Source organism: Oncorhynchus nerka, linkage group LG6 (genome assembly GCF_034236695.1).
Source record: "Oncorhynchus nerka isolate Pitt River linkage group LG6, Oner_Uvic_2.0, whole genome shotgun sequence".
Classification (NCBI taxonomy): domain Eukaryota; kingdom Metazoa; phylum Chordata; class Actinopteri; order Salmoniformes; family Salmonidae; genus Oncorhynchus; species Oncorhynchus nerka.
Genome location: NC_088401.1, coordinates 39350526 through 39377595, shown reverse-complemented (window position 1 = coordinate 39377595; position 27070 = coordinate 39350526). Strand labels below are relative to the sequence as shown.

At 40.5% G+C, this 27070-nt stretch overlaps 1 protein-coding gene across 1 annotated transcript in view; it reads right to left on the bottom strand.

Moving 5' to 3' along the window:
* The window catches only part of LOC115130437 (cadherin-12-like), a 192481-nt gene that overhangs the window by 71225 nt on the left and 94186 nt on the right, over positions 1–27070 (bottom strand). The gene's annotated exons all lie outside the window — the stretch shown is intronic.

Below are 27070 nucleotides of genomic sequence, written 5' to 3'. Positions count from 1 at the left end.
TGTCTGCTCTAAGATGGTTTTATGCTCACATTACAAGTGTAATAATGCTCTCAATGCTCTGCTTTAGCATGTGCATGTTTTCCTTAAAGGGATAGCTTGCTGGCAGATACTCATAGACTTCCAGTCATTGCGCTAATGCTAGTTAGTGTAACAGTATAGCTTCCGTCCCTCACCTCGCCCCTAACCTGGGCTTGGACCAGGGACCCTCTGCACACATCGACAACAGCCACCCTCGAAGGATCGTTACCCATTGCGCCACAAAATCCAAGGCCCTTGCAGAGGAAGGGGAACAACTACTTCAAGGACTCCGAGCGAGTGACGTCACCAATTGAAACGCTATTAGCGCGCACCACTGCTAACTAGCTAGCAATTTCACATCGGTTACATTGGTTCTCGAAGCTACAATACCTCTAACTTTGTTCATACTGGACACAGAGGCATATCTGACCCTGCTGAAGTAGATAAAGGACCTCATTGCAACAACAAAAAACTGAAGTATCCCTTTAAGTAAAAACAAAAATATCCATATCTGCAAAATCTGATTTAGTCTGACAGGTAGGCCTGGGGGCATATGAACTGGCTTGACCCAGTTCTTTTTCCACTTCACAGTGCAGCTTCTCTTTGTACGATTGCTATGGTTCCATCCCAAATGGCACACTATTCCCTACATGAATGGAATATGGTTCCATTTGGGACACAGAGTAGCACCATGTCAGAAGGTTTTTCTTTGGCCACGTGCAATACACCTGTTGGCATGGAAGTGTTTTTTCCCTGTACAGGACATCAAACCAACAATGTTAACGCAGAAATGATGGCCAATGTGACCCGACATGGACCACATGTTTCCCTCAAGCAAGATGTACTGTAGTTCTCAGGAGCCAACAATAAGTCCCACAAGAGGGATTTGTTTTTACCACACAGGTACCACACAGGTACTTGCATGGAGTCCAACTCCATGCAAGCCGAGGCTTGCGTGTTGCCCAATACACATATCTGTTCCTCATATAATCTAAGAGTTGTGCCCTTCAATGGCTAAATATGTTCTACTACGTAAGCTGTCCCCCCCTCTCATTGTACCTGTTTTTGTACTAGTCTGCTGTACAGTGAAGATTTTAATAAGTAAATCAATTGATAAGTAAATCAATTGATGTCCCAAAGTGGAGACTGACTGGATTGTGATTCATTTAGAATAAGTAAGTATAGCTTATTATAGTTTATTTAATGCACATTCCAGCTTATCCAATACAGAAACCCCAGGAGTGACAGTCTTTTTTTCAAACCCTGCAAATCGATTCATAACTGCACAGATAACGTTGAAAAATAAATACAAACACCCCAAAAATAATAGGCCCATTCCCCACATTTAATTAGAAGCCAAATGTTAAATGATACAACTAAAGAATTCCTTTAGACAAACAATGATAATCAATTATACAAAGACAGTCATTAATGAGGAGGCAGGCAAGTACACTTATTTAACATGCCACATACTGCCCAACAGACTAGAGGATTAAAGCTTTTAAGCACTGCAGAAAGATAGTTTTTGTTGATTTGTTGTACAGTACAGTTAGAAAATAAGTGAAATGTATTTTGTAAGGAAGAACTATCCAACCCATACCACCCGGCACATGGGTCGTTTGAGTAAAAAACAAACAAAAACAAGCTCAATACACTTTAAAAGGATTGAAACCAAATTCGAAACTGTAGAAATGATAATGGACCTACATTTATACCATTACTTAACTGTGTCCATCTCACTAATAATCACCTAAATTAAAGCCAGACGGTCAGGGAGCATTAGAAATTCCTATATTTATTTTACCGTTATTTAACGAGGCAAGTCAGTTAAGAACAAATTATTATTTAAAATGACTGCCTAGGGACAGTGGGTTAACTGCCTTGTTCAGGGGTTGAATTACAGATTTTTTACCTTGTCAGCTAGGGGATTCAATCTAGCAACCTTTTGGTTACTGGCCCAACCCGCTAACCACTACGCTACATGCCACCCCTATATACAGTGCATTTGGAAAGTAAATCAGACCCCTTGAATTTTTCCACATTTTGTTACGTTACAGCCTTATTCTAAAATGGATTAAAATTGTATTTATTGTGCAAATGTATAAAAAAAAAACTGAAATAATACTTTTATTTAAGTATTCAGACTGTTTACTCAATACTTTGTTGAAGCACATTTGGCAGTGATTACAGCCTTCAGTCGTCTTGGATATGACGGTACAAGCTTGGCACATCTTAATTTGGGGGGTTTCTCCCATTCTTTTCTACAGATCCTCTCAAGCTGTCAGGTTGGATGGGGAGCTATTTTCAGGTCTCTCCAGAGATTTCCGATCGGGTTCAAGTAAGTCCGGGCTCTGGCTGGGCCACTCAAGGACATTCAAAGACTCGTCCCAAAGCCACTCCTGTGTTCTCATGGCTGTCTACTTAGGGTTGTTGTCCTGTTGGCAGGAGAACCTTCACCCCAGTCTGAGGTCCTGAGAGTTCTGAAGCAGGTTTTCATCAAGGTTCTCTATGTACTTTGCTCCGTTCATCTTTCCTCAATCCTGACTAGTCACCCAGTCCCTGCCACTGAAAAATCTTCCAACAGCATGATGCTGCCACCACCACCATGCTTTACTGTAGTGATGGTACTAGGTTTCCTTCAAATGTGATGCTTGGCATTCAGGCCAAAGAGTTCAATCTTGGTTTCATCAGAGACCAAAGAATCTTGTTTCTTTAGGTGCCTTTTGCCAAACTCCAAGTGGGCTGTTATGTGCTTTTTACTGAGGAGTGGCTTCTGTCTGGCCACTCTACCATAAAGGCCTGATTGGTGGAGTGCTGCAGAGATAGTTGTGCTTCTGGAAGGAACCGTGTAGCTCTTTCAGAGTGACCATCAGGTTCTTGGTCACCTCCCTGACCAAGGCCTTTCTGCCTCAATTTCTTAGTTTGGCGGGGCAGCTAGCTCTAGGAAAGGTTTTGTTGGTTCCAAACTACTTCAATTTAAGAACGATGGAGGCCACTGTGTTCTTGGGGAACTTCAATGCTGCAGACATTTTTGGTACCCTTCTCCAGATCTGTGCCTCCACACAATCCTGTCTTGTAGTTCTACGGAAAATTCCTTCGACCTCATGGCCAGTTTTTGCTCTGACATGCACTGTCAACTGTGGAACCTTATATAGACAGGAGTATGCCTTTCCAAGTCATGTCCAATAAATTGAATTTACCACAGGTGTACTCCAATCAAGTTGTAGAAACCTCTCAAGGATGATCAATTGAAACAGGACGCACCAGAGCTCAATTTCGAGTCTCATAGCAAAGGGTCTGAATACTTGTAAATACTTGTAAATATGTAAATAAGGTATTTCTGTTTTTATTTTTAATACATTTCCAAACATTTCTTAAAAAACGGTTTTCACTGTGTCATTAAAGGGTGTAGATTGTTGAGTGGAAAAATTATGTAATCAATTTTAGAATAGCGTTGTAACATAACAAAATATGTAAATACTTTCCAAATCAAATCAAATTGTATTGGTCACATACACATGGTTAGCAGATGTTATTGCAAGTGTAGCGAAATGCTTGTGCTTCTAGTTCTGAGAGTGCAGCAATATCTAACATGTAATCTAACAATTCCACAACAACTTCCCAATACACACAAATCTAAGTAAAGGAATTAATCAAGAATGTATACATGTAAATATATGGATGTGCAATGACAGAGCGGAATAGGCAGATGCAATAGGTGGTATAAAATACAATATATACATATGAGATGAGTTATGCAAGATATGTAAACATTGTTAGATTGGCATTATTAAAGTGACTAGTGATCCATTTATTAAAGTGGCCAATGATTTCAAGTCTGCATGTAGGCAACATCCTTTCTGTGTTAGTGATGGCTGTTTAACAGTAGGATGGCCTTGAGATAGAAGCTGTTTTCAGGTCTCTTGGTCCGAGCTTTGATGTACTTGTACTGACCTCTCCTTCTGGATGGTAGTGGGGTGAACAGGCAGTGGCTCGGGAGGTTGTTGTCCTTGATGATAATTTTAGCCTTTCTGTGACATCGGGTGGTGTTGGTGTCCTGGAGGGCAAGTAGTTTGCCCACCACCCTATGGAGAGTCTTGCGATTGTGAGCGGTGCAATTGCCGTACCAGCCGGTGATACAGCCCGTTGACGTTGAGTGAGAGGTTGTTTTCCTGACACCACACTCCGAGTGCCCTCAACTCCTCTCTGTAGGCTGTCTCGTCGTTGTTGGTAATCAAGCCTACTACTGTTGTGACGTCTGCAAACTTGATTATTGAGTTGGAGGCATGCATGGTCACACAGTGAGTACAGGAGGGGGCTGAGCATGCACCCTTGTGGCAACCGAGTGTTGAGGATCAGCGAAGTGGAGATATTGTGTCCTACCTTCACCACCTGAGGGCGGCCCATCAGGAAGTCCATGACCCAATTGAACAGGGCGGGGTTGAGACCCAGGGCCTCAAACTTAATGATGAGCTTGGAGTGTACTTTGGTGTTGAATGCTAAGCTCTAGTCAATGAACAGGTGGAGGTGATATGATCCTTGACTAGCCTCTCAAATCACTTCATGATGACTCAGCCTCCAGTATTTATGCTGCAGTAGTTTATGTGTCGGGGGGCTAGGGTCAGTTTGCTTTTATCTGGAGGACTTCTCCTGTCCTATCCGGTGTCCTGTGTGAATTTAAGTATGCTTTCTCTCTTTCTCTCTTTCTTTCTCTCTCTCGGAGGACCTGAGGCCTAGGACCATGCCTCAGGACTACCTGGCATGATGACTCCTTGCTGTCCCCAGTCCATCTGGCCATGCTGCTGCTCCAGTTTCAACTGTTCTGCCTGTGATTATTATTATTTGACCATGCTGGTCATTTATGAACATTTGAACATTTTGGCCATGTTCTGTTATAATCTCCACCCGGCACAGCCAGAAGAGGACTGGCCACCCACATAGTCTGGTTCCTCTCTAGGTTTCTTCCTAGGTTTCGGCCTATCTAGGTAGTTTTTCCTAGCCACCGTGCTTCTACACCTGCATTGCTTGCTGTTTGGGGTTTTAGGCTGGGTTTCTGTACAGCACTTTGAGATATCAGCTGATGTGTCTCGTGTCTGAGTCGATGAATTACTACTCCACATTGTCTCTAAACTGACATTTTGCTTGTTTGATTGCCTTGTGGAGGGGAATAACCACACTGTTTGTATTTGACCATATTCCCAGTCACCTTTCCATGGTTAAACGCGGTGGTTCTTGCTTTCAGTTTTGCGTGAATGCTGCCATCGATCCACGGTTTCTGGTTAGGGTAGGGTTTATTAGTCACAGTATGTACACCATCTGCTATACACTTCCTTATTAACTCACTCACCGAATCAGTGTATACGTCAATATTATTCTCTGAGGCTACCTGGAACATGTCCCAGTCCGTGTGATTAAAACAATCTTGACAGGTGGATTTCTATTGGTCAGACCAGTGTTGAATAGTCCTTAGCATGGGTACATCCTGTTTGAGTTTCTGCCTATAGGAAGGGAGGAAGAAAGTGGAGTCATGGTCAGATTTGCCGAAAGGAGGGCAGGGGAAGGCCTTGTAGGCATCGCAGAAGTTGGAGTAGCAGTGATCCAGTGTTTTACCAGCGTGAGTGCTACAGTCAATATGCTAATCTAATTTAGGTAGCCTTGTTAATTCCTGTCGGCGCAACGCACAAAGAATCCAGGTGGCAGTACCAACTCCAACTGCATATCCCGAGAGAGCCATGTTTCCGTGAAACAGAGTATGTTACAATCCCTGATGTCTCTCTGGAAAGCAACCGTTACCCTAGTTTTGTCTACCTTGTTATCTAGCGACTGGACATTAGTGAGAAATATACTCATAAGCGGTGGGTGTTGTGCACGCCTCTGAAGTCTGACCAGAAGACCGCTCTCTCTACCTATTCTCTGGTGTTGTTGTTTTGGGTCAGCCTCTGGAATCAGCTCAAATGGTCTGAGTGGTTCAGACAAAGGACCCGCTTTGGGAAAGTCGTATTCCTGGCCGTAGTGCTGGTAAGTTTACGTCGCTCTGATATCCAATAGTTCTTCCTGGCTGTATGAAATAACACTTAAGATTTTCTGGGCTAAAAATGTATGAAATAATACCTAAAAAAACTAAATACTGCAAAGTTTTCTAAAGACTAGAAGCGAAGCTGCCTTCTCTGTCGGCACCATCTTGTGAATCCGAATGCACTGTATTGCTCATTTTGACAATGAAGAAATATTTAAAAGAATCTGTACAGCCCTCCGGACCTTATGGAAGAGTGAATGCGGGCCCTGGGGAAAAATGAGTTTGACACCAATGCTCTACCGGTTCTGCCTCAGTGCATTTTTTTACAAGTTGTAACACACTAATCAATAAAATGCAGACCTATGCACGCTGCAATCAAATTATCACATTAGTAAATCCCATTCGTACACTTCTGTTTGCCTTTTTGGGATTTACACAATGTTATCATTTTGTAAAACCCAAAAATGCAATAAACTATTAAAATAAAGAAACTCGTACACTCCATATATAAACTCCCAGCAATTTAATGGGTATTTACCAACATTTCGGCATCACTGTGCCTTCCTCCCAAAAAGGCAAACAGAAATCGGGTGAACAAAATTACAACATTAACAGAGAGAGAGGTGATAATATACATGAGCGATGAAGCAGCCCTATCTGAAGGGGTTTTATCGTTTTCTGAGGGGTAGTTTAGACAGATAGTGAGACTACGTCTCAAATGGCACCATATTCCCTATATAGTGCACTACTTTTGACTAGAGGCCCTGGTCCAAAGTAGTGCACTGTAAAGGCAATGGAGTGCCATTTGGTAAGCAGCCTATGGAACTATGCCAAGATTTAATGTCATACATGAAACATATTCTAGATACCTGAGATACATGTATGGAATATACAACATGAGTAGCTATGAGAATAATACTGTTTTTTAATTTGATCAGAATGAATCCATATTGAGTTGGTGCATTGCAGGGTATCAGACAGGTATTAGCCCCTTGATGCCACACACCTTCTTCCTCACAATAGGTACAATTAGCGAGATGCTCCGCTCTTGTTGACACCATGCAGCTATAATAACAAACATGTAGTCAGAATAATAATTATAATCATATCGTCAAATGTTTATTTTAATAGAATAGTACAATTTTAGCTTGTTATTGTGACAATGTTTTATTGCGCACCATGGACAAGTGCAGTCACTGAGGGCAAAGTAGAAGTATGTATTCAAATATGCCAGCAGTATAACATGACAAAATGCACAGTAAACATATAATTGACCCTTCTAGTCTGTTTTAGACATGAAAATACAGTATTACCATGTGGGGCTGGCTTATACAGTTAAGAAGAGATTCTGAAGGGCCATTTTAATAATGCCCTGTGTGAATAGTGTGTTACAGTACATGCATATTGTTTTACTGACGATGCTGTAATACTACAGTTAATCACAAATCTCACCCTATAGACCCCTTTCGGCTCTGATCAAAAGTAGAACACGAGGGAGCAAGGTGCCATTTGGGAAGCAGATATTCCCTCTGCTGTGGGGCTTGTTCTAGTCATGGTTGTGAGCAGCCTGCCTGGGTCTCTCCTGCAGTATTTTCAACAGAGGCTGCTGCTCTGCTCCCTCATTTACTGGTCATGCAGTAGAGCCGCATATTGATTGATTCCAGTGATTAAAGTGGTAAATTTAACCAACCTCTGTAGAAAACGCAATAATTGGATTGCGAAACCAGGATTATATGGAAGCAACATCTCATGTGACATAGCTTCAGCTGAGAGCAATATGAACATGGCTTAAATACTGCAATGGAGGAGCTCAGAAGTAGTAGCAAGTAGAAGAAGTAGTAGAAAGTAGCAAGCTAGTACACTGTAGGACTCAGAGAGTAGCTGGGTCGCTCCACCAATTCGGTGCCTTTTGAGAAGTGTAACTTTGTCTGATTTCACATAATATTAACATTCTGTCATAAAAAGCACATCTTGAACTTCTTTATCCCCCCCCCCAACCAAAAAAAAAGAATATAGTAAGTGCCAAATAAAGTAACAGGGTTGACAACTTCATTTAAAAGGAAATGCCCACCCAAAATACATGTTTTGGTATTTGTTTCATTAGTCCATAGTTGACATAGCCCTAAAACGTTTTGTTTGTCACCAATCAAGTTTTCAAGATATATAACTTTCAAAATACAGAAATCATCCCTGTATTTTGCATCATATGATGCTGCATTTCACATTTTCTATCTACGGGTCACAGGTTTTATGTGTTTTCTCAAACCCCTCAGTTTTCCACCCCTCATTTTTACACTATGTTTAGATTATCAGATTAATATTTTCACCATATTAAAATGATAGTTCAATTCATGTACAGTGCCTTGCAAAATTATTCATCCCCCTTGGCATTTTTCCTATTTTGTTGCATTAAAACCTGCAATTTAAATGGATTTTTATTTGGATTTCATGTAATGGACATACACAAAATAGTCCAAATTGGTGAAGTGAAATGAAGAAAAAAAGCTTTGTCCCAAAACGTTTAAAAATGGTAAAGTGGTGCGTGCATATGTAATCATCCCCTTTGCTATAAAGCCCCTAAATAAGATCTGGTGCAACCAATTACCTTCAGAAGTCACATAATTAGTTAAATCAAGTCCACCTGTGTGCAATCTAAGTGTCACATGATCTGTCACATGATCTCAGGATATATACACCTGTTCTGAAAGGCCCCAGAGTCTGCAACACCACTAAGAAAGGGGCACCACCAAGTAAGCGACACCATGAATACCAAGGAGTTCTCTAAACATGTCATGGACAAAGTGTTGGAGAAGTACAGATCAGGGTTGGATTATAAAAAACATCAGAAACTTTGAACATTCAATGGACCACCGATAAATCAATTATTACAAAATTGAAAGAATATGGCACCACAACAAACCCAGAGGAGTGGCTAGAAAAGAAAAAATAAGCAAACACATCTTGTGTTCGCCAAAAGGCATGTGGCGACTCCCCAAAAATATGGAAGAAGGTACTCTGGTACGATGTGACAAATATAGCTTTTTGGCCATCAAGGAAAACGCTATGTCTGGCGCAAACCCAACATCTCTCATCACCCCAAGAATACCATCTCCACAGTGATGTTTTTCGTTGGCAGGGAGGACTGGGAAACTGGTCAGAATGAAGGAATGATGAATGGTGCTAAATACAGGGAAATCCTTGAGGGAAACCTGTTTCAGTCTGTTCCAGAGATTTGAGACTGGGACAGATGTTCACCTTCCAGCAGGACATACTGCTAAAGCAATACTCAAGTTGTTTAAAGGGACATTTACATGTCTAGGAATGGCCTAGTCAAAGCCCCTAATTGAGAATCTGTGGTACGACTTAAATCTTGCTGTACACCAGCGGAGTAAGGCAGTTTTGCCTTGAAGAATGGGCAAAAGTCTCAGCGGCTAGATGTGCCAAGCTCAGAGACATACCCCAAGAGACTTGCAGCTGTAATTGCTGCAAAAGGTGGCGCTACAAAGTATTGACTCTTGGTGGGTGAACAGTCATTAACGCTCAAGTTTTCATTTTTTGATCTTATTTCTTGTTTGTTGCACAATAAAAAATATGTTGCATCTTCAAAGTGGTAGGCATGTTGTGTAAATGAAATGATACAAACCCCCCAAAAATATATTTTAATTCCAGGTTGTAAGGCACCAAAATTTGAAAAATGCCAAAGGGGTGAATACTTTCGCAAGCCACTATATTGCTGGTGTAGGAAGCCAATGGCTAAGGCATGACAATTTAGGAGGTAGATGTAGGCTCTGCCTTAATTTGTGCTCTCTGTCACCTCTGACAGCATGGCAAATGGTCCAACAAAACACGAACGACAGGAGCCAGTATGCCTTTTCCCCCTTTGAGGGGCCAAAATGTCTCTCTCTCTCTCACTCTCAAATTCAATTTAAATTTAAGTGGCATTGTTGGCATGGGGGAAATATGTTTACAATGCCAAATCAAGTGAAAGAGATAATAAACAAAAGTGGAATAAACAATAAAAATTGTACAGTAAACATTACAATTGAAAAATATTCCAAAAGAATAAAGACATTTCAACTGTCATATTCTGTATATATACATTGTTATAATGACGTGCAAATAGTTTAATAAATAAACATAAATATAAGTTGTATTTTCAATGGTGATTGTTCTTCACTTGTTGCGCTTTTCTTTTGGCAACAGGTCACAAATTTTACTGTGGTATTTCACCCAATAGATATGGGAGTTTATCAAAATTGGATTTGTTTTCGAATTCTTTGTGGATCTGTGTAATCTGAGGAAAATATGTGTCTGTTAAGGCCATACATTTGGCAGGAGGAAGTGCAGCTCAGTTTCCACCTCCTTTTGTGGGCAGTGTGCACATAGCCTGTCTTCTCTTGAGAGCCAGGTCTGCCTTCCGTGTCTATTCTTAATAGCAAGGCTATGCTCACTGAGTCTGTACATCGTCAAAGATTTCCTTAATTTTGGGTCAGTCATGGTGGTCAGGTATTCTGCCACTATGTACTGTCTGTTTAAGGCCTAATAGCATTCCAGTTTGCTTACATTTTTAAAATTATCTTTTTGTTTTCTCATGATTTGGTTTGGTCTAATTGTGTTGCTGTCCTGGGGCTCTGTGCGGTCTGTTTGTGAACAGAGCTGCAGGATCAGCTTGCTTAGGAGGATCTTCTCCAGGTTAATTTCTCTGTACGGGATGGCTTTGTTATGGAAGGTTTAGGAATTTGCTTCCTTTTAGGTGGATGCAGAATTTAACAGCTCTATTCCGGATTTTGATCATTAGTGGGTATCAGCCTAATTCTGCTCTGCTTGCATTATTTGGTGTTTTACGTTGTATATTTTTGCAGAATTCTGCATGTGGAGTCTCAATTTGGTGTTTGTCCCATTTTGTGAATTATTGGTTGGTTTTGCGGACCCCAGACCTCACAACCATAAAGGGCAATTTGACTTCAGATTCTAGTAGGGTGAGGCGGGGTGCTGCAGACCCTTCTAATGGCTTCGCCAATTCTTTGATATATACGTTGAAGATGGTGGGGCTTAAGCTGCATCACTGTCTCACCCCCCAGCCCTGTGGAAAGAAATGTGTGTATTTTGCCAATTTTAACCACACTCTTGTTGTTTGTATACATGGATTTTATAATGTTGCATATTTTTCCCCCAACACCACTTACATAAATGTGTATAGCAGGCCCTCATGCCAAATTGAGTCTAAAGCTTTTTTGAAATCAACAAAGCATGAGAATACTTTGCCTGTGTTTTGATTTGTTTGTTTATCAATTAAGGTGTGCAGGGTGAATGTGGTCTGTCGTACAGTAATTTGGTTTAAAGCCAATTTGATAGTGCTCAGTACATTGTTTTCACTGAGGAAATGTACACGTCTACTGTTAATGATAATGCAGAGGATTTGCCCAAGGTTGCTGTTGACGCATATCCCCCGGTAGTTATTGGGGTCAAGTTTTTCGCCACTTTTGTTGATTGGGGTGATCAGTCTTTGGTTCCAAATATTGGGGAAGATTCCAGAGCTAAGGATGATGTTACGTATAGCTAATTGGAATTTGTGTATATTATTTTTTTATTTAGGCTACTAGGTATTCTCTCACTCCTGCCTCTAGGTCATCAGGCTGCTGATTATCCCGCACACTCGTCACCATGGTCTCGTGCACCTGCACCTCATGACACTCACCTGGACTCCATCACCTCCTTGATTATCTTCCCTATATCTGTCACTAGCCTTTGTTTTTTTCCTCAGGTGTTATTGACTCGCCGTTTGCGTTTGTGTTTCGTGTTCATTGTTTCTTTTTTAAATTAAAACACTCACTCCTTGAACTTACTTCCCGACTCTCCGTTTGTATCTTGTCCTATTTTGTCCTGTAGTTCATTCAATGTAATTGGATAATCCAGTGATTCCTGGTGGTCTTTAATAGTTGATTCTTAGATTTGATCATGTATATGTTTTTGCTGCTTTTTGTTATAGAGCCAAAATGATTGGAGAAGTGGTTTATCCATCTCATTTTTGGATAGAACTCTAAACAAATAACAGAGTTTCCAAAATTGATTAGATTCTATGGATTATTTAATTACATTGAGCTGTGTATTTCTGTATTGTTTTAGTGATTCACCATAGTGAAGGCGTAGGCTCAGGTTTTCTGGGTCTCTATGTTTTTGGTTGGATAGTTTACTCAATGTCTTAGGTTTTTGCATTCTTCATCAAACCATTTGTCATTGATAACTTTCTTCAGATGTCTGCTTGCAATTTTTTTAGTTGAATAGGGAAGCTGAGAGGTCAAATATACTATTTTGGTTTTCTACTGCCAAGTTTACACCTTCACTAATACAGTGAAATATTTTGTCCAGTGAATTGTCCAGAAGGGATTGAATTTGTTGCCTAATTGTTTTTCTTGGTGAATTTCCACCCTACTTTCCATCTATAGCTTATCTTATCTTATTCAGTTCCTTTGGCTTGATGTGCCTAATGATTGAGCAAAGCTCTGTTCATGTAGAGTGTAATTTTGCTGTGATCTGATAGGGCTGTCAGTGGACTGACTGAACGCTCTAAGAGACTCTGGGTTCAGGTCAGTGACAAAGTAGTCTACAGTACTACTGCCAAGAGATGAGCTATAGGTGTAGCTACCATAGGAGTCCCTCAAAGCCTACCATTGACTATGTGCATACCCAGCGTCCGACAGAGCTGCAGGAGTTGTGATCCACATTTCACTACACTCAGAAAAACATCTGCATGTGACCAATAAAATGTTATGTGATTTTATTACATTTCTGTTGGTTATGTTGTAGTTGTGTCTAGGGGGGCATATGGGGGAGGGAATACTGTCACCTACAGATAGGTGTTTGTCCCCCTGTGTGCTGAGGGTTTCAGGTTTGTGTCCAGTTCTGGCATTTTGGGTCACCACATGAACCTGGGCCTGGAAATTGTTGATCTCCCCCCTCTAGGATGGAGAAGCTGTCACTGTTAAAATATGGGGATTCTAATGGGGGTATATTGGTAGCACACATGAGGACATTTCTCTCTTAACTTCTTAGTGATCCCTTCGTGTGCCAATCCCATCAACGGGAATGATTTGAAAACACCCAGTGAAATAGCAGCACACCAATTTCAAAAACAGAAATACTCATAATTCATTGATCATACAAGTGTTTAACATCGGTTTAAAGAAACTTCTTGTTAATCCAGCCACAGTGTCAGATTTCAAAAAGTCTTTACGGCGAAGACAAACCATGCTATTATCTGAAGACAGCACCCCATCAAACAAACACATGAAAATCACATTTCAACCCATCAGGCACGACACAAAAGTCAGATATAACGATATAATTCATGGCTTACCTTGGAAGATGTTCTTCTGTTGGCACTCCAATATATCCATTAAACATCACAAATGGTCCTTTTGTTCGATAAATTCTGTCGTTATATCTCCAAAATGGCGCGTTTGATCCAGAAAAACACCGATTCCAACTCGTGCAACATGACTAAAAATGTATCAAATATACAGTGGGGCAAAAAAGTATTTAGTCAGCCACCAATTGTGCAAGTTCTCCCACTTAAAAAGATGAGAGAGGCCTGTAATTTTTATCATAGGTACACTTCAACTATGACAGACAAAATGAGAAAAGAAATCCAGAAAATCACATTGTAGGATTTTTTATGAATTTATTTGCAAATTATGGTGGAAAATAAGTATTTGGTCACCTACAAACAAGCAAGATTTCTGGCTCTCACAGACCTGTAACTTCTTCTTTAAGTGGCTCCTCTGTCCTCCACTCGTTACCTGTATTAATGGCACCTGTTTGAACTTGTTATCAGTATAAAAGACACCTGTCCACAACCTCAAACAGTCACACTCCAAACTCCACTATGGCCAAGACCAAAGAGCTGTCAAAGGACACCAGAAACAAAATTGTAAACCTGCACCAGGCTGGGAAGACTGAATCTGCAATAGGTAAGCAGCTTGGTTTGAAGAAATAAACCGTGGGAGAAATTATTAGGAAATGGAAGACATACAAGACCACTGATAATCTCCCTCGATCTGGGGTTTTACGCAAGATCTCACCCCGTGGGGTCAAAATGATCACAAGAATGTCGAGCAAAAATCCCAGAACAACAAGGGGGGACCTAGTGAATGACCTGCAGAAAGCTGGGACCAAAGTAACAAAGCCTACCATCAGTAACACACTACGCCGCCAGGGACTCAAATCCTGCAGTGCCAGCTGTGTCCCCCTGCTTAAGCCAGTACATGTCCAGGCCTGTCTGAAGTTTGCTAGAGAGCATTTGGATGATCCAGAAGAAGATTGGGAGAATGTCATATGGTCAGATGAAACCAAAATATAACTTTTTGGTAAAAACTCAACTCGTCGTGTTTGGAAGAGTTGCATCCAAAGAACACCATACCTACTGTGAAGCATGGGGGTGGAAAATTCATGCTTTGGGGCTGTTTTTCTGCAAAGGGACCAGAACGACTGATCCGTGTAAAGGAAAGAATTAATGGTGCCATGTTTCGTGAGATTTTGAGTGAAAACCTCCTTCCATTAGCAAGGATATTGAAGATGAAACGTGGCTGGGTCTTTCAGCATGACAATGATCCCAAACACACCACCCGGGCAACGAAGGAGTGGCTTCGTAAGAAGCATTTCAAGGTCCTGGAGTGGCCTAGCCAGTCTCCAGATCTCAAACCAATAGAAAATATTTGGAGGCAGTTGAAAGTCCGTGTTGCCCAGCAACAGCCCCAAAACATCACTGCTCAAGAGGAGATCTGCATGGAGGAATGGGCCAAAATACCAGCAACAGTGTGTGAAAACCTTGTGGAGACTTACAGAAAACGTTTGACCTCTGTCATTGCCAACAAAGGGTATATAACAAAGTATTGAAATAAACTTTTGTTATTGACCAAATACTTATTTTCCACCATAATTTTTTCTCATTTTGTCTGTCATAGTTGAAGTGTACCTATGATGAAAATTACAGGCCTCTCTCATCTTTTTAAGTGGGAGAACTTGCACAATTGGTGGCTGACTAAATACTTTTTTGCCCAACTGTAGTTACCTGTAAGCTTGATCCAAACATTTCAAACAACTTTCCTAATCCAACTTTAGGTATATTTAAACGCAAATAATCGATAAAAGTTAAGACGGGATAAACTGTGTTCAATACCGGACGAAAACAATGTGGAGCGAGCTTTCAGATCGCGCGCCTCAACTACAACAGTACACTAGACTCGACCCTCATTCTGAACAGCCCTACTTCATTTCTCTAAGGAAAATGATCAACCAATTTCTAAAGACTGTGCGAGTGCCTTAGAAATCTAGATCCATATAGAAACCCATTGAAAAGAGTGACCTCAAAAAACAATTTTCCTGGATGGTTTGTCCTTGGGGTTTCGCCTGCCAAATAAGTTCTGTTATGCTCGCAGACATAATTTTAACAGTTTAGAAACTGCAGAGTGTTTTCTATCCAAATCTATTAATAATATGCATATCCTAGCTTCTGGGCCCGAGTAGCAGGCAGTTTTCTTTGGGCACACTTTTCATCCGGATGTGAAAATAGTGCCACCTAGCCTTAAGAAGTTTAAGACAATTTCCTCATTCATTTCTGGCCACTTGTAAAATGTTCCTGTTTTGACTAATTTATTAGTGGGTTATGTCTGCTCTATACCCCCTGTTTCACACTTGGTAGTTTGGTGGATGGGTCTACCAGCTCTCTGTAACCTAGAGGGCAACCAGTGGGTCCATCTCGTTTATACCATGTTTCTTGATGGATGACAATGTCTGTATTTCCAATTTATTTGAAGTCTGGGTTCCTGCTCTTTAGGCCAAAGGCAGATGACCTCAGACCTTGTATATTCCAGGATGAGATAGAATCTTGTGTTCCATAATGTCTAGTATTGTTTTTTTTGTGGTTTAGGCCAAGACCATCACAGTAGGTGTGAGCAGAGCATTTTGAGCATCTGATGCATACCTCTTAGGTCACAGGATGGGGCTTAGGTGGGTGTAATTGTGGGGGTTGGGCTTGTTGCTCTGCTAACGGCCTGGGCATTTGTCCTGCTGTCATGTTGAGGTCCTTGCCACATGGGGTGGGCAGAACGGGCATAGGTCTGATATGAGGAGTTGTATATACTGTGGCCAGGGTTTGCTTGGGATGGTGTGGCTGATGATGCTGTGGTCTGGGTGTTTGTCCTCTTGGCGTGAGTTCTCTCTGTGCAGGTCTTTCAGGAGGGGGGTCTTGCAGGTCTAGGAGGGTGCCTCACTGGTCTGGACGGGGTGTCCGATGTTCTGTTGCTCCTGTGTGAGGTGCTGGGGCAAGGATTGAGGGTGATGTCCTTCAGGGTCCGAGAAAATGTTGGGATTGCTGCTTTGTAGAGGTGGACCTGGTCGTCCAGGGTGGAGGGGTGGGCCAGGTAGACATTAGGTTTTGAAGCACAGTCTCGCAAAATGCTTGCATTCACCCGCTGTATGGTGGCAGGGTGAAAGTATTTTTGTGGCAGCAGGGTGGAGATAACCACTTGTGTGTTGGGGAATGTGGAAGAAGCTTTTTCAATCACTCCCTTGAGTGCTGTGGCCACCCTTTCCTGCTGGGTCCTCAGCTCATTTGTGCCCATGTGAATTATGATGTGGCTGGGGGACCCTAGTCTGTTCTCGGACAACTGCTCCAGGGCATGCCTAGTGTTTGGGCACCAGAGTTTAGCCACTTTGTGTTTGGGAAAAAGTTTATCCTCTTCAATGTATTTGCTGTTCGAGTCAATGAGGAGTTGAATCTCTGGCTTTTGTGTGTCCTCGGTGGATGTGGGGATTGTCAAGAGAGCTATCAGAGGATCTGTCTCGGTCTCTCTGTCTCTGTGTATCCAGAGGACTGACTATTGAAATGTGTTTTAGTGATGCTATCTTATGATATCTGTGGTAACTTGTATCTGTACAGGAAGAACTCTAAACCACTCTTTGCAAAGGGATTTTTTTTTTCTTTAGGCATTCTGCCTTATCTTCACTGGACATCCCCACACACGCCTTTAGATGCTGTGTGATGCTGTGGAGATTGGGCCTGGGTGATCGGCTTACTGTAACTTGGTATTGTTTTCTTGGTCAATTGTGGTTAGTTTAGGTTTGAACGAGTTACACCTTCACATTTTATAAATGGAATGAAAAGCCTTTGTTCTGCCTCTGCTCATGTATTTTGCACCTGGAATAAGGTTGTATAAAACATGTATTGTATACTTTCCAGACCCATGGCCTGAGTTGGTCTGAAAAGTTAATCCTTTGTCTTGTAAGTTAACCTTAGTTAATGCTTGTTAATCCGTTGTAATTTAAGTTTATGCCTTGTATAGTGCATTTTACAATGTAATTCAATATATTTGCCTTTAGAATTCCATTCCCAGACCTTTCTTGAGGGCCTATTACTGTAACTCAACAATAGTCTCTTGCATACTGCAAAATCATCTTTATGGAGTCAGATATTCAGTTTAATAGGCTTTGTTCATATTAATTGCATAGTCTTATTATGGGTCGCATGTGAGGTATGTCTATTACATATGATAAATGTTACCCCACTACACAGTCATTGTGGTGTTATTAATCTTAGTTCAGGTACCAGTACAATATGTTGAGCAGGCCCGGTAAGTGATACTGATCGTAACACTAACCATTTAGAAATATGTTCCAAAGCCGATTCAAGCAGAAATCCCATTATTAAAGTGGACAAAAATATATGAAAAGGTATTATATTGGCAGGGCTAGATGAATGACATCATTATCTTTCATTTTAGCTCCTCTCCTTTCACCGACCCTTGCTATATTCATCATCAACATACATTACAACTGTAAATGCCATCAGCTCCTTAACACATTGTAATGAGCAGCAGAATTACTGGCAGACCTGATGCGTAATTCTAGGTACCGTAATCTGTTCAAATTACTTCACGTCTACATCCATGAATTTCGTTGGCATTGAGTTTTGAGCCAAACACTGGAATGAGATAAAAGTTATTTTGTTTTATGTTTATTAAAACATGTTTATTATGTTTACCATCACAGTTAGGAGTCTAATCCACATTCATTGTGACACTTCAACCCTACTTTCAAATATGTTTCCAAGTCCAAGTCATGAAATTGAAGTATCTAATTGCTACATACAGGCACACAAGCATGCACGAACGCAGGCGTGTTCGCGTGCGCACACACACACACACACACACACACACACACACACACACACACACACACACACACACACACACACACACACACACACACACACACACACACACACACACACTATTCAAAATCTGACATGCGGAGTGTCTGTATTATGCCAGACATCAAGTTTGTGCTTTAGGCATGCTTCATGGTTAGATCAACATGATAATTGTCAACTACTTTGCTGTGTCTCTATGCATGGCAACCTTGATTATTTTGTAGGTCACGGAACATAATTCTCCATGATACTGCATGGTGCAGGACATGCAAGCTATGGAGTCTGTGGTTCTAGATTAGGAGTTAATTAAACATTGGCTGCCAACCATTACCTGATCCAATTGAGCTATTTTACAATAGTGGCCACCATAATAGTGGTTAGGGAGAGGCTGTTCACCTACGCGATGTCTTTACACACTTATGCAAAGTAGGTGACTCCCGTGCTACTGTTCTAGGCTACCTATGACCATTGTTTGCTATGCCTAACACAGTGGGATCACAACGAAGTGCCTGAATCTCAAACAGTCCGGCATTGGAAATTGAAAATCTTACTTTGTTGTTGGTGGATGCGGTGATCAATCAACAGATAAGACTTACTGAAAATATTTTTTATGACTTAATGATATGTTCTTACTGAAATGGCCAAAAAGTTAAAAGGAACTGGTCAGGGAAAAGCGAAAACGACTGCCCTTTCGCCAAAAATATTTTATTCACTCATATTCAAATGAGAGACCTTTACAATATAAGTGGTAAAGAATAAAATGTGGTACATGACAGTATGGTCCCTTTTTCAAAAATGTATTGCATATTCGTACAATGTTTGTCCCCAGATTAGAGGTGTTATTCCACTGTAATCAATTCTCTACACTGTACATTGTGGCCACTTTAAAAGTAGGGGATACTGGGGATGGTTGTAACACTTGCAATTACTCCAATCAGGAGTGAGGTAGAATCATGTGATTCACTGTGCACAAGCTCAGTTTAGTCCTAAACCCTCGTGTGAAAAAGCAAGTTGCAAATGTATTTTTGTGATGGCATCAACTGATGTGTAGTTCCATTCACCAAACTTATATCAGGTTTATAACCAGTCTGTGTAGAGATATTTGATGCAAATTAGCAATGCTAAATGTTTAACATTGACAGTAGCTGAAATAGAAGCTAGCTAATGGCTGCAAGGGTTAGGGTTTGTTGGAACAACCTGTGAGAAAATGTTACAACTCACCCAGAGTAAAGCTGAATGTTTTTGGTACATGTTTTCTTTTATTTTCAGCATGAATAGATCATGGAAAAGAAAGACAGACAGGTGAGTACCTCTCCACACTTTGAACTTAGCGTCAAATGATGTAGCAGAGCAGGGGAAGTCAATCAGATCGATTGCAAAGTTGCATGGCATATACTATGTGACCCTGTCCAGATTCTGCAAAGAGATAAAGAAGCTACTGGAGAAGGGGTCAAGAGAGCTGTAGGCTACCGTAGTGGAAACAGGGACTTCATGTATGAGCAGGAGCCAAAGTTGCAAGAGTATCTCTTGAGAGCAGCTGAGTTATGACCACTGTGCCCACTGCTATCCAGCCCACCTCCCCAGCTGTCTCCCGGGCCGCCTCTCCGACTGCCTCCCAGGCCAACTCCAACTGCCTTTCAGGCCACCTCTCCAGCCACTTCACAAGGCACCTCCCCACATGGAAACACCTGATTACTCTTCAGATTTCAACCCAGTTGATGCACGCCCCTTCCTAAAATCAGGGCCCAAGAAATTACAACAAAGAGTAGGAAGAGGAGAAAGACTGTGATTTTGACGGATACACCCAACAAGCAGGCATTGGAAGAAGAGCATAAACAGTCAAGTTCTCAGAAGGCAAAAATAAAAATGGCCCTGCCTTAAACTGCTGGAAAGAAGCATGTCAAGACAAACCACACTAAACATCAACAAAAAAGACAAAACAAAGCACATTGAACCAGACGATTCAGATTTCTCCAACGAGGAACACTTCTGCATTGTGTGTATAGAGCACTTAACAATTCCAAGTCCAAGAAGTTCTGGGTGGTGCTGGGAATGCAAATTATGGGTCCACAAGCCTGCACCACAGGACAGCCATACCACTGTCACAACTGTGACTGATTAATTGAGCATGTCCAACATTTAGACACACACACGCTTGCACACTCACAGACACACAACACAAAAATGTAGGTGTTTTGTTTAGCCAAGTTGTTGTTTGGTTGAGAAATATCATTTAGTGGAGGGTAAAATAGTAAACATTTTACTATTTGTTATTTCTGCCAAACAAAATGTTAAACATGGCAATGTTGCTCTCATGATCTCAATGAAGGCATTCAATAATTATGCATTTTTTAAATTCTGTTACAATTCCCCCCAAGCATTGTTACAACTAACCCAGACCATGGGGTATATTGTAACACTTCACTCCTTGTATTTAAGACAACACCATGCATTTGCAGTTTGATTTACACAGTTTGATTTATAAGAAAAACACACATTTGTAAAGAACAGATGTAGGTCGTTTGTATCAAGTTTTGAATACACTACTATAAACAATCGCTGAGAAACTGACAAAAAGGTGAAAAGTGTTACAACCATCCTCGGTCGCCCCAATGAGGTCATTTCTAAACCTTTCCCTTACCATGGGGAGTTTTTCATGATTTAGTTTAGTATACGGCAGTGTATGGTTCTTTAGAAAGCCTTAGCAACTGGCCTCCTCTCGTGACATTCCTACGAAAAGGACATGGGTCTGCAGTGTGGTTCTTTCAGGACAACCAGCATAGTGGTGACCCACTGAGCCACAGCCTTTGTAAATACACCATAAGCCTGTAAACCATTCCAGCTTTATGTGGGTCCAATGAAACCCACATCAAAGTGAGTTGGGTGTATAGGGGGTGGTTGTGATCTTGAACAAAGGCTGTGTGTGATTTCCTGTGACAGAAGTGGCAACACACACACACATCAGACACATACACACGGGCACACCGAGATCGAGAAAGAGAGAAAGGGAGAGAGAGAAATGTTTTCTTTGCTTCCATTTAAAATGTAATAAATTATATTCTATATTCCATGATGATGTTACAGAAACATTGCTGCCTTTTTTCAAATATTGAAAATAGCATAAATCGCTCAACATCATAACCCAAATACACTGTATATCTGCTTTGGTTCTGTAGTGTGCTGTAGTGTTTTCAGTTGTTATTTATGTACTTCTCCCAAGGTCAAGCTGTCGTGTACACTTCCTAGTCAACTGTTGTCAAGGAAATACTGTGACACACTTTTTTATGTTCATCACAGAAACTCTCCAAAACCACAACTTTTGTGTTAGTCATTCATAGCTATTAAAGTGAGGTCTGCCATGATGAGAGACAGGATGCTGCTGCTGAGCTCAGCAAGGAGGGTTTATTAGTGATTGAGAGGAAGGAGCGGTTCTTGATTTATGGCTCATCAACTGGTAGCAGTTTTTCTTGCAGATAGCAATCGCTCAGCATTGGAATTGTAGGACATTATCTAAGTGTTGAGCGGGCAAGTCTTGCCTTCATTATCCCCAAAGGCTTTCTGGGCTTTTATTTCTGTGTAATAAATAGGTACATTGCTGTGTAGCCGATGGAAGATGCTTTAAGTTGGTAACGCATTGCATGCACCTATAAATCGGTATTTGCATAGCATACAGTTGAGCAGACATGTTTTAAGATTTCCACAAATGGCAAACATTTTGTTGGTTGTGGAAAGTATTGGGCCTCTTATAAAGAGATTTCATGCATCAATTAAATTATAGAAGACAATAGCAGAATATTTTTTAATACCACACAAAATGCAGGCTACAGTAGAACTCGTTATTCCGGTAGGATCCATTTTTTATAATAATAATTTATTTGATCATTATTGTACATAAGTGCCTGTTATTGTATATATAGCCTGTTCAAAACTTTTGTGAAGGTTTAAACCAGTTCACAAGTGTTTTGTTGCATTATTTTTCAGTCATTTTCTTTGGCCAAATGAAGTTCCAAATGTGATGTTGTGTTTGCCGTGATACAATATCCTGCGAGTATTTTCCCCATAAACAATGGCTTGACTTACTTTTCATATAACCTACATGAAGTTTAGAATCATTTGTGAAGGTTAACTGTGGTGTGGCTATTAGCCTATTATACTGCAGGCCTATGATATGAAGGCAGCACACACTGGCACTCCAACTGACTCCTACAAGTTGCACTCGCAACTTAGATTAGCAAGTGCATACATTTACATTTGCACTGTTCCACAAAGTGGAATCAAACCCACAACCCTGGTGTTACAAGTGACCTGCTCTACTAACTGAGCTACTCGAGAACACAGGTGTTACACTCAATGGATAAGATACATTTCTCAAATATCCGATTAATTGAAATCCTCCCGGTTTTCTGTCTAGCACAGGGTTTATGTATGCCGGTAGCCTAATAGCCGGCATTTGGCAAAAAATAAACACATTTGAAGACGATAAATAATATTAGCACCAGCCAAATGTCCTGGAAAATAAAAAATATATATTTTGCGAAATAATTATTTTTAGCCTATTCATTGATGAAAATAGCAGTCAATGGAAATACATTTGACAGGTCAAGCTTATCAGTCTATTTGTTAATTTGCAGAATTGAGTGGAATTAAATTGACATGCATATATTCCTTGTGTATCTTACTGATCACAAGAACACAGCATACAGCTATAGGGCCTTTGAGCGGAAAACCTGTAAGACAGCTCTTTTATAAACCCAATCATTGTGCAACAATTAAAAATACAATTGTGTGTTAAAAATATATTTGATGTCCACGATTAAAAAGAGATACTATTTTTAGCCCTATTTCTCATGGTAGCCAAATTGAAGCTATTCAAATGCACAGGAAGGAAGGCAGGCTTCATCAGCGCATCACACACCACTTTGCATTGAGCTCGAGGTGGTATGTACAGTGGAGAGAACAAGTATTTGATACACTGCCGATTTTTCAGATTTTCCTACTTACAAAGCATGTAGAGGTCTGTAATTGTTTATCATAGGTACACTTCAACTGTGAGAGACGGAATCTAAAACAAAAATCCAGAAAATCACATTGTATGATTTTTAAGTAATTCATTTGCATTTTATTGCATGACATAAGTATTTGATACATCAGAAAAGCAGAACTTAATATTTGGTACAGAAACCTTTGTTTGCAATTACAGACATCATACATTTCCTGTAGTTCTTGACCAGGTTTGCACACACTGCAGCAGGGATTTGGCCCACTCCTCCATACAGACCTCCAGATCCTGCAGGTTTTGGGACTGTCGCTGGGCAATACGGACTTTCAGCTCCCTCCAAAGATGTTATATTGGGTTCATCTCTGGAAACTGGCTAGGCCACTCCAGGACCTTGAGATGCTTCTTATGGAGCCACTCCTTAGTTGCCCTGAATGTGTTTTTCGGGTCGTTGTCATGTTGGAAGATCCAGCCACGACCCATCTTCAATGCTCTTACTGAGGGAAGGAGGTTGTTGGCCAAGATCTCGCGATACATGGCCCCATCCATCCTCCCCTCAATACGGTGCAGTCGTCCTGTCCCCTTTGCAGAAAAGTATCCCCAAAGAATGATGTTTCCACTTCCATGCTTCACGGTTGGTATGGTGTTCTTGGGGTTGTACTCATCCTTCTTCCTCCAAACACGATGAGTGGAGTTTAGACCAAAAAGCTCTATTTTTGTCTCATCAGACAACATGACCTTCTCCCATTCCTCCTCTGGATCATCCAGATGGTCATTGGCAAACTTCAGACGGGCCTGGACATGCGCTGGCTTGAGCAGGGGGACCTTGCGTGCGTTGCAGGATTTTAATCCATGACGGCGTAGTGTGTTTCTAATGGTTTTCTTTGAGACTGTGGTCCCATCTATCTTCAGGTCGTTGAACAGGTCCTGCCGTTTAGTTCTGGGCTGATCCCTCACCTTCCTCATGATCATTGATGCCCCACGAGGTGAGATCTTGCATGGAGCCCCAGACCGAGGGTGATTGACCGTCATCTTGAACTTCTTCCATTTTCTAATAATTGCGCAAATAAGTTGTTGCCTTCTCACCAAGCTGCTTGCCTATTGTCCTGTAGCCCATCCCAGCCTTGTGCAGGTCTACAATTGTATCCCTGATGTCTTTACACAGCTCTCTGGTCTTGGCCATTGTGGAGAGGTTGATTGAGTGTGTGGACAGGTGTCTTTTATACAGGTAATGAGTTCAAACAGGTGCAATTAATACAGGTAATGATTGGAGAACAGGAGGACTTCTTAAAGAAAAACTTACAGGTCTGTGAGAGCCGGAATTCTTACTGGTTGGTAGGTGATCAAATACTTATGTCATGCAAATAAATGACTTAAAAATCATATAATGTGATTTTCTGGATTTTTGTTTTAGATTCCAGACCTCTATATGCTTTGTAAGTAGGAAAACCTGCAAAATAGGCAGTGTATCAAATACTTGTTCTCCCCACTGTATTTTTAAAACATATATTCATCGTTTGAAACCTGAACGTTTTACCTCCTATTATGAGGCATGTTTAACCTTGCTTCAAAGAAGCCTAGGTAAAGTCCGACCATATCCGTGGAGGCAATTATTTTATATAGACTTCCATATTTCATTGAAACCAGTAGCCTATTTATATCATGTTCTATTGGTTTTACATTTTCTTTCATTGTCCGGTTGCCAAAGGCACAATCCTAGTCATATTAGCAACCCATAGTTATTGCATCTTTAGACTTTTAAAATCTCGAAAATATATTTTAATCTCTGTCACTTTGACTACAGTGTTTTACGCTAATTGTATTGTGAAACAAACGTTTGCTCATAACCTATGGCCACATTGCTGAGTTTATAATGTGAGGAAATAATAGTTTATCAACATTTGAAGCTAAACCTTCTGATGTGTTGCATCAGACCCATTGCTTTTAAACTTTTTTTATGAAGCCTAGGCCTACTTGTTGTATGAATATGCGATCTATCATACCACAACTGTCCCATAGTATGTTTGAAATAGGCTATTTATTTATTGACAAGCTGTCCAATAGAATATGTACACTTTTCTACTATTGGGGATCGTAGATTGACACAGGCTAATGATTTTGTTGTTCGTTACTCGTCTTGTTGGCTGAGGAAAAGTATAAATGTGGACATTTATTCTAACATCCTCAAAGTGCGCATCAGAGTTCGGTAAGAAGGATGCACTTTGCTGCATGTTCTGTTAAGATGAATTACCATAATCTAAATGTGATTTACAGTGCATTCGGAAAGTATTCAGAACTTTTTCCACATTTTGTTACGTTACAGCCTTTTTCTAAAATGGACTATATAAAAAAAATGTATCAATATACATACAATACCCCATAATGACGAAGTGAAAACAGGTTTTTAGAGTTTTTTTGCAAGTGTATTAAACATTAAAAACAAAAATACTCAGACCCTTTGCTATGAGACTCAGAATTAGCACAGGTGCATCCTGTTTCCATTGATCGTCCTTGAGATGTTTCTACAACTTGACTGGAGTCCACCTGTGGTGGATACAACAAGCTGTTCTATATTTGCTCAAATTGTCTTGACTAAATAATAAAACACAATCCACAGCAATTGATTGGAAGCTATTGATCCTCTGTGGCTAAATGTATGCTCTCTGATGTAGTATTTTGAGTGATTTTTATTTATGTCTGTCAAAATGATTTAAATTCATCACGAGCACCTCTATTTCCCGTGGTTGATACGCTATATAGAGCTTTATAGGCAGTGGTGTTTTTTTTAGAGCTTGCACATAACTCACATTTTTTATTTATCATTGCTAGCAGGAAATATTCCAAAAGTATGGATTCCGCTCTTGTGCAACCACTCCATAAGGGCGGGGATAGTAGTGGTCTTAATAATTATCGATGCATTTCAAGGCTTCCTTGTCTAGCTAGGATTCTTCAATCCTTTGTAAATGTACCATCAGGGTTTAGGCCTGGGTATAGCTGTATTACAGCAACCACTTTAGATGTTAATAACATTGTGAACGCTTTAGACACTAAAACTAAATGTGCCGCATTGTTTGTGGACCTGTCAAAAATGTTTGATACTGTTGTTCATGCTATTGTATTGAAAATAAGTTGTCCTCGATCGGGGTTTAGGCCTGGGCATAGCAGTATTACAGCAAAATACACTAAAACTAAATGTGCCGCTTTGTTTGTGGACCTGTCAAAAGCTTTTGATACTGTTGATCATGCTATTATATTGAAAATAAGTTGTCCACGATAGGACCTATCGAGGTTTTATGATTAACTTAGTGACAAAACTCCACCGTGATTGATGTGGTTAAATCTGAATGTCTTGAAGTGCATAAAGGTATACCACAGGGGACAATTTTGGGAACTGTTTTCTTCATTATTTCTACAAACACCATTGGTCAATCTGTAAAAAATAATAAAATAAATGATTATACTATTATGTATGCTATTGCTGTTGATCTGGCTATAACAAAACTACAGTCGGGTGTTATAGCTATGCAGGAATCCCATTGCTGATTTAAAAATTGCACTTAATACCGGAAAAACTAAATAGATGTTTTCAAACTCTCGTAAAAAAGTTTCAGATGAACTACATGTTCACTCATCAGATGGATCTCCAATCAAACATTTTACCGCATTTAAATACTTTGGAATGATATGGATTAGTTTAAAAAACATATAGATGAGCTGGTTAATTAAGAAGCTAAGATTTAATGTTGGCTTTCTCTCCAGAAAAAACTCAAAAGTGTAGGAAGCAGATTATTTAGTCTACCTATCTATCTGTTCTTGATTATGGTGATATTAG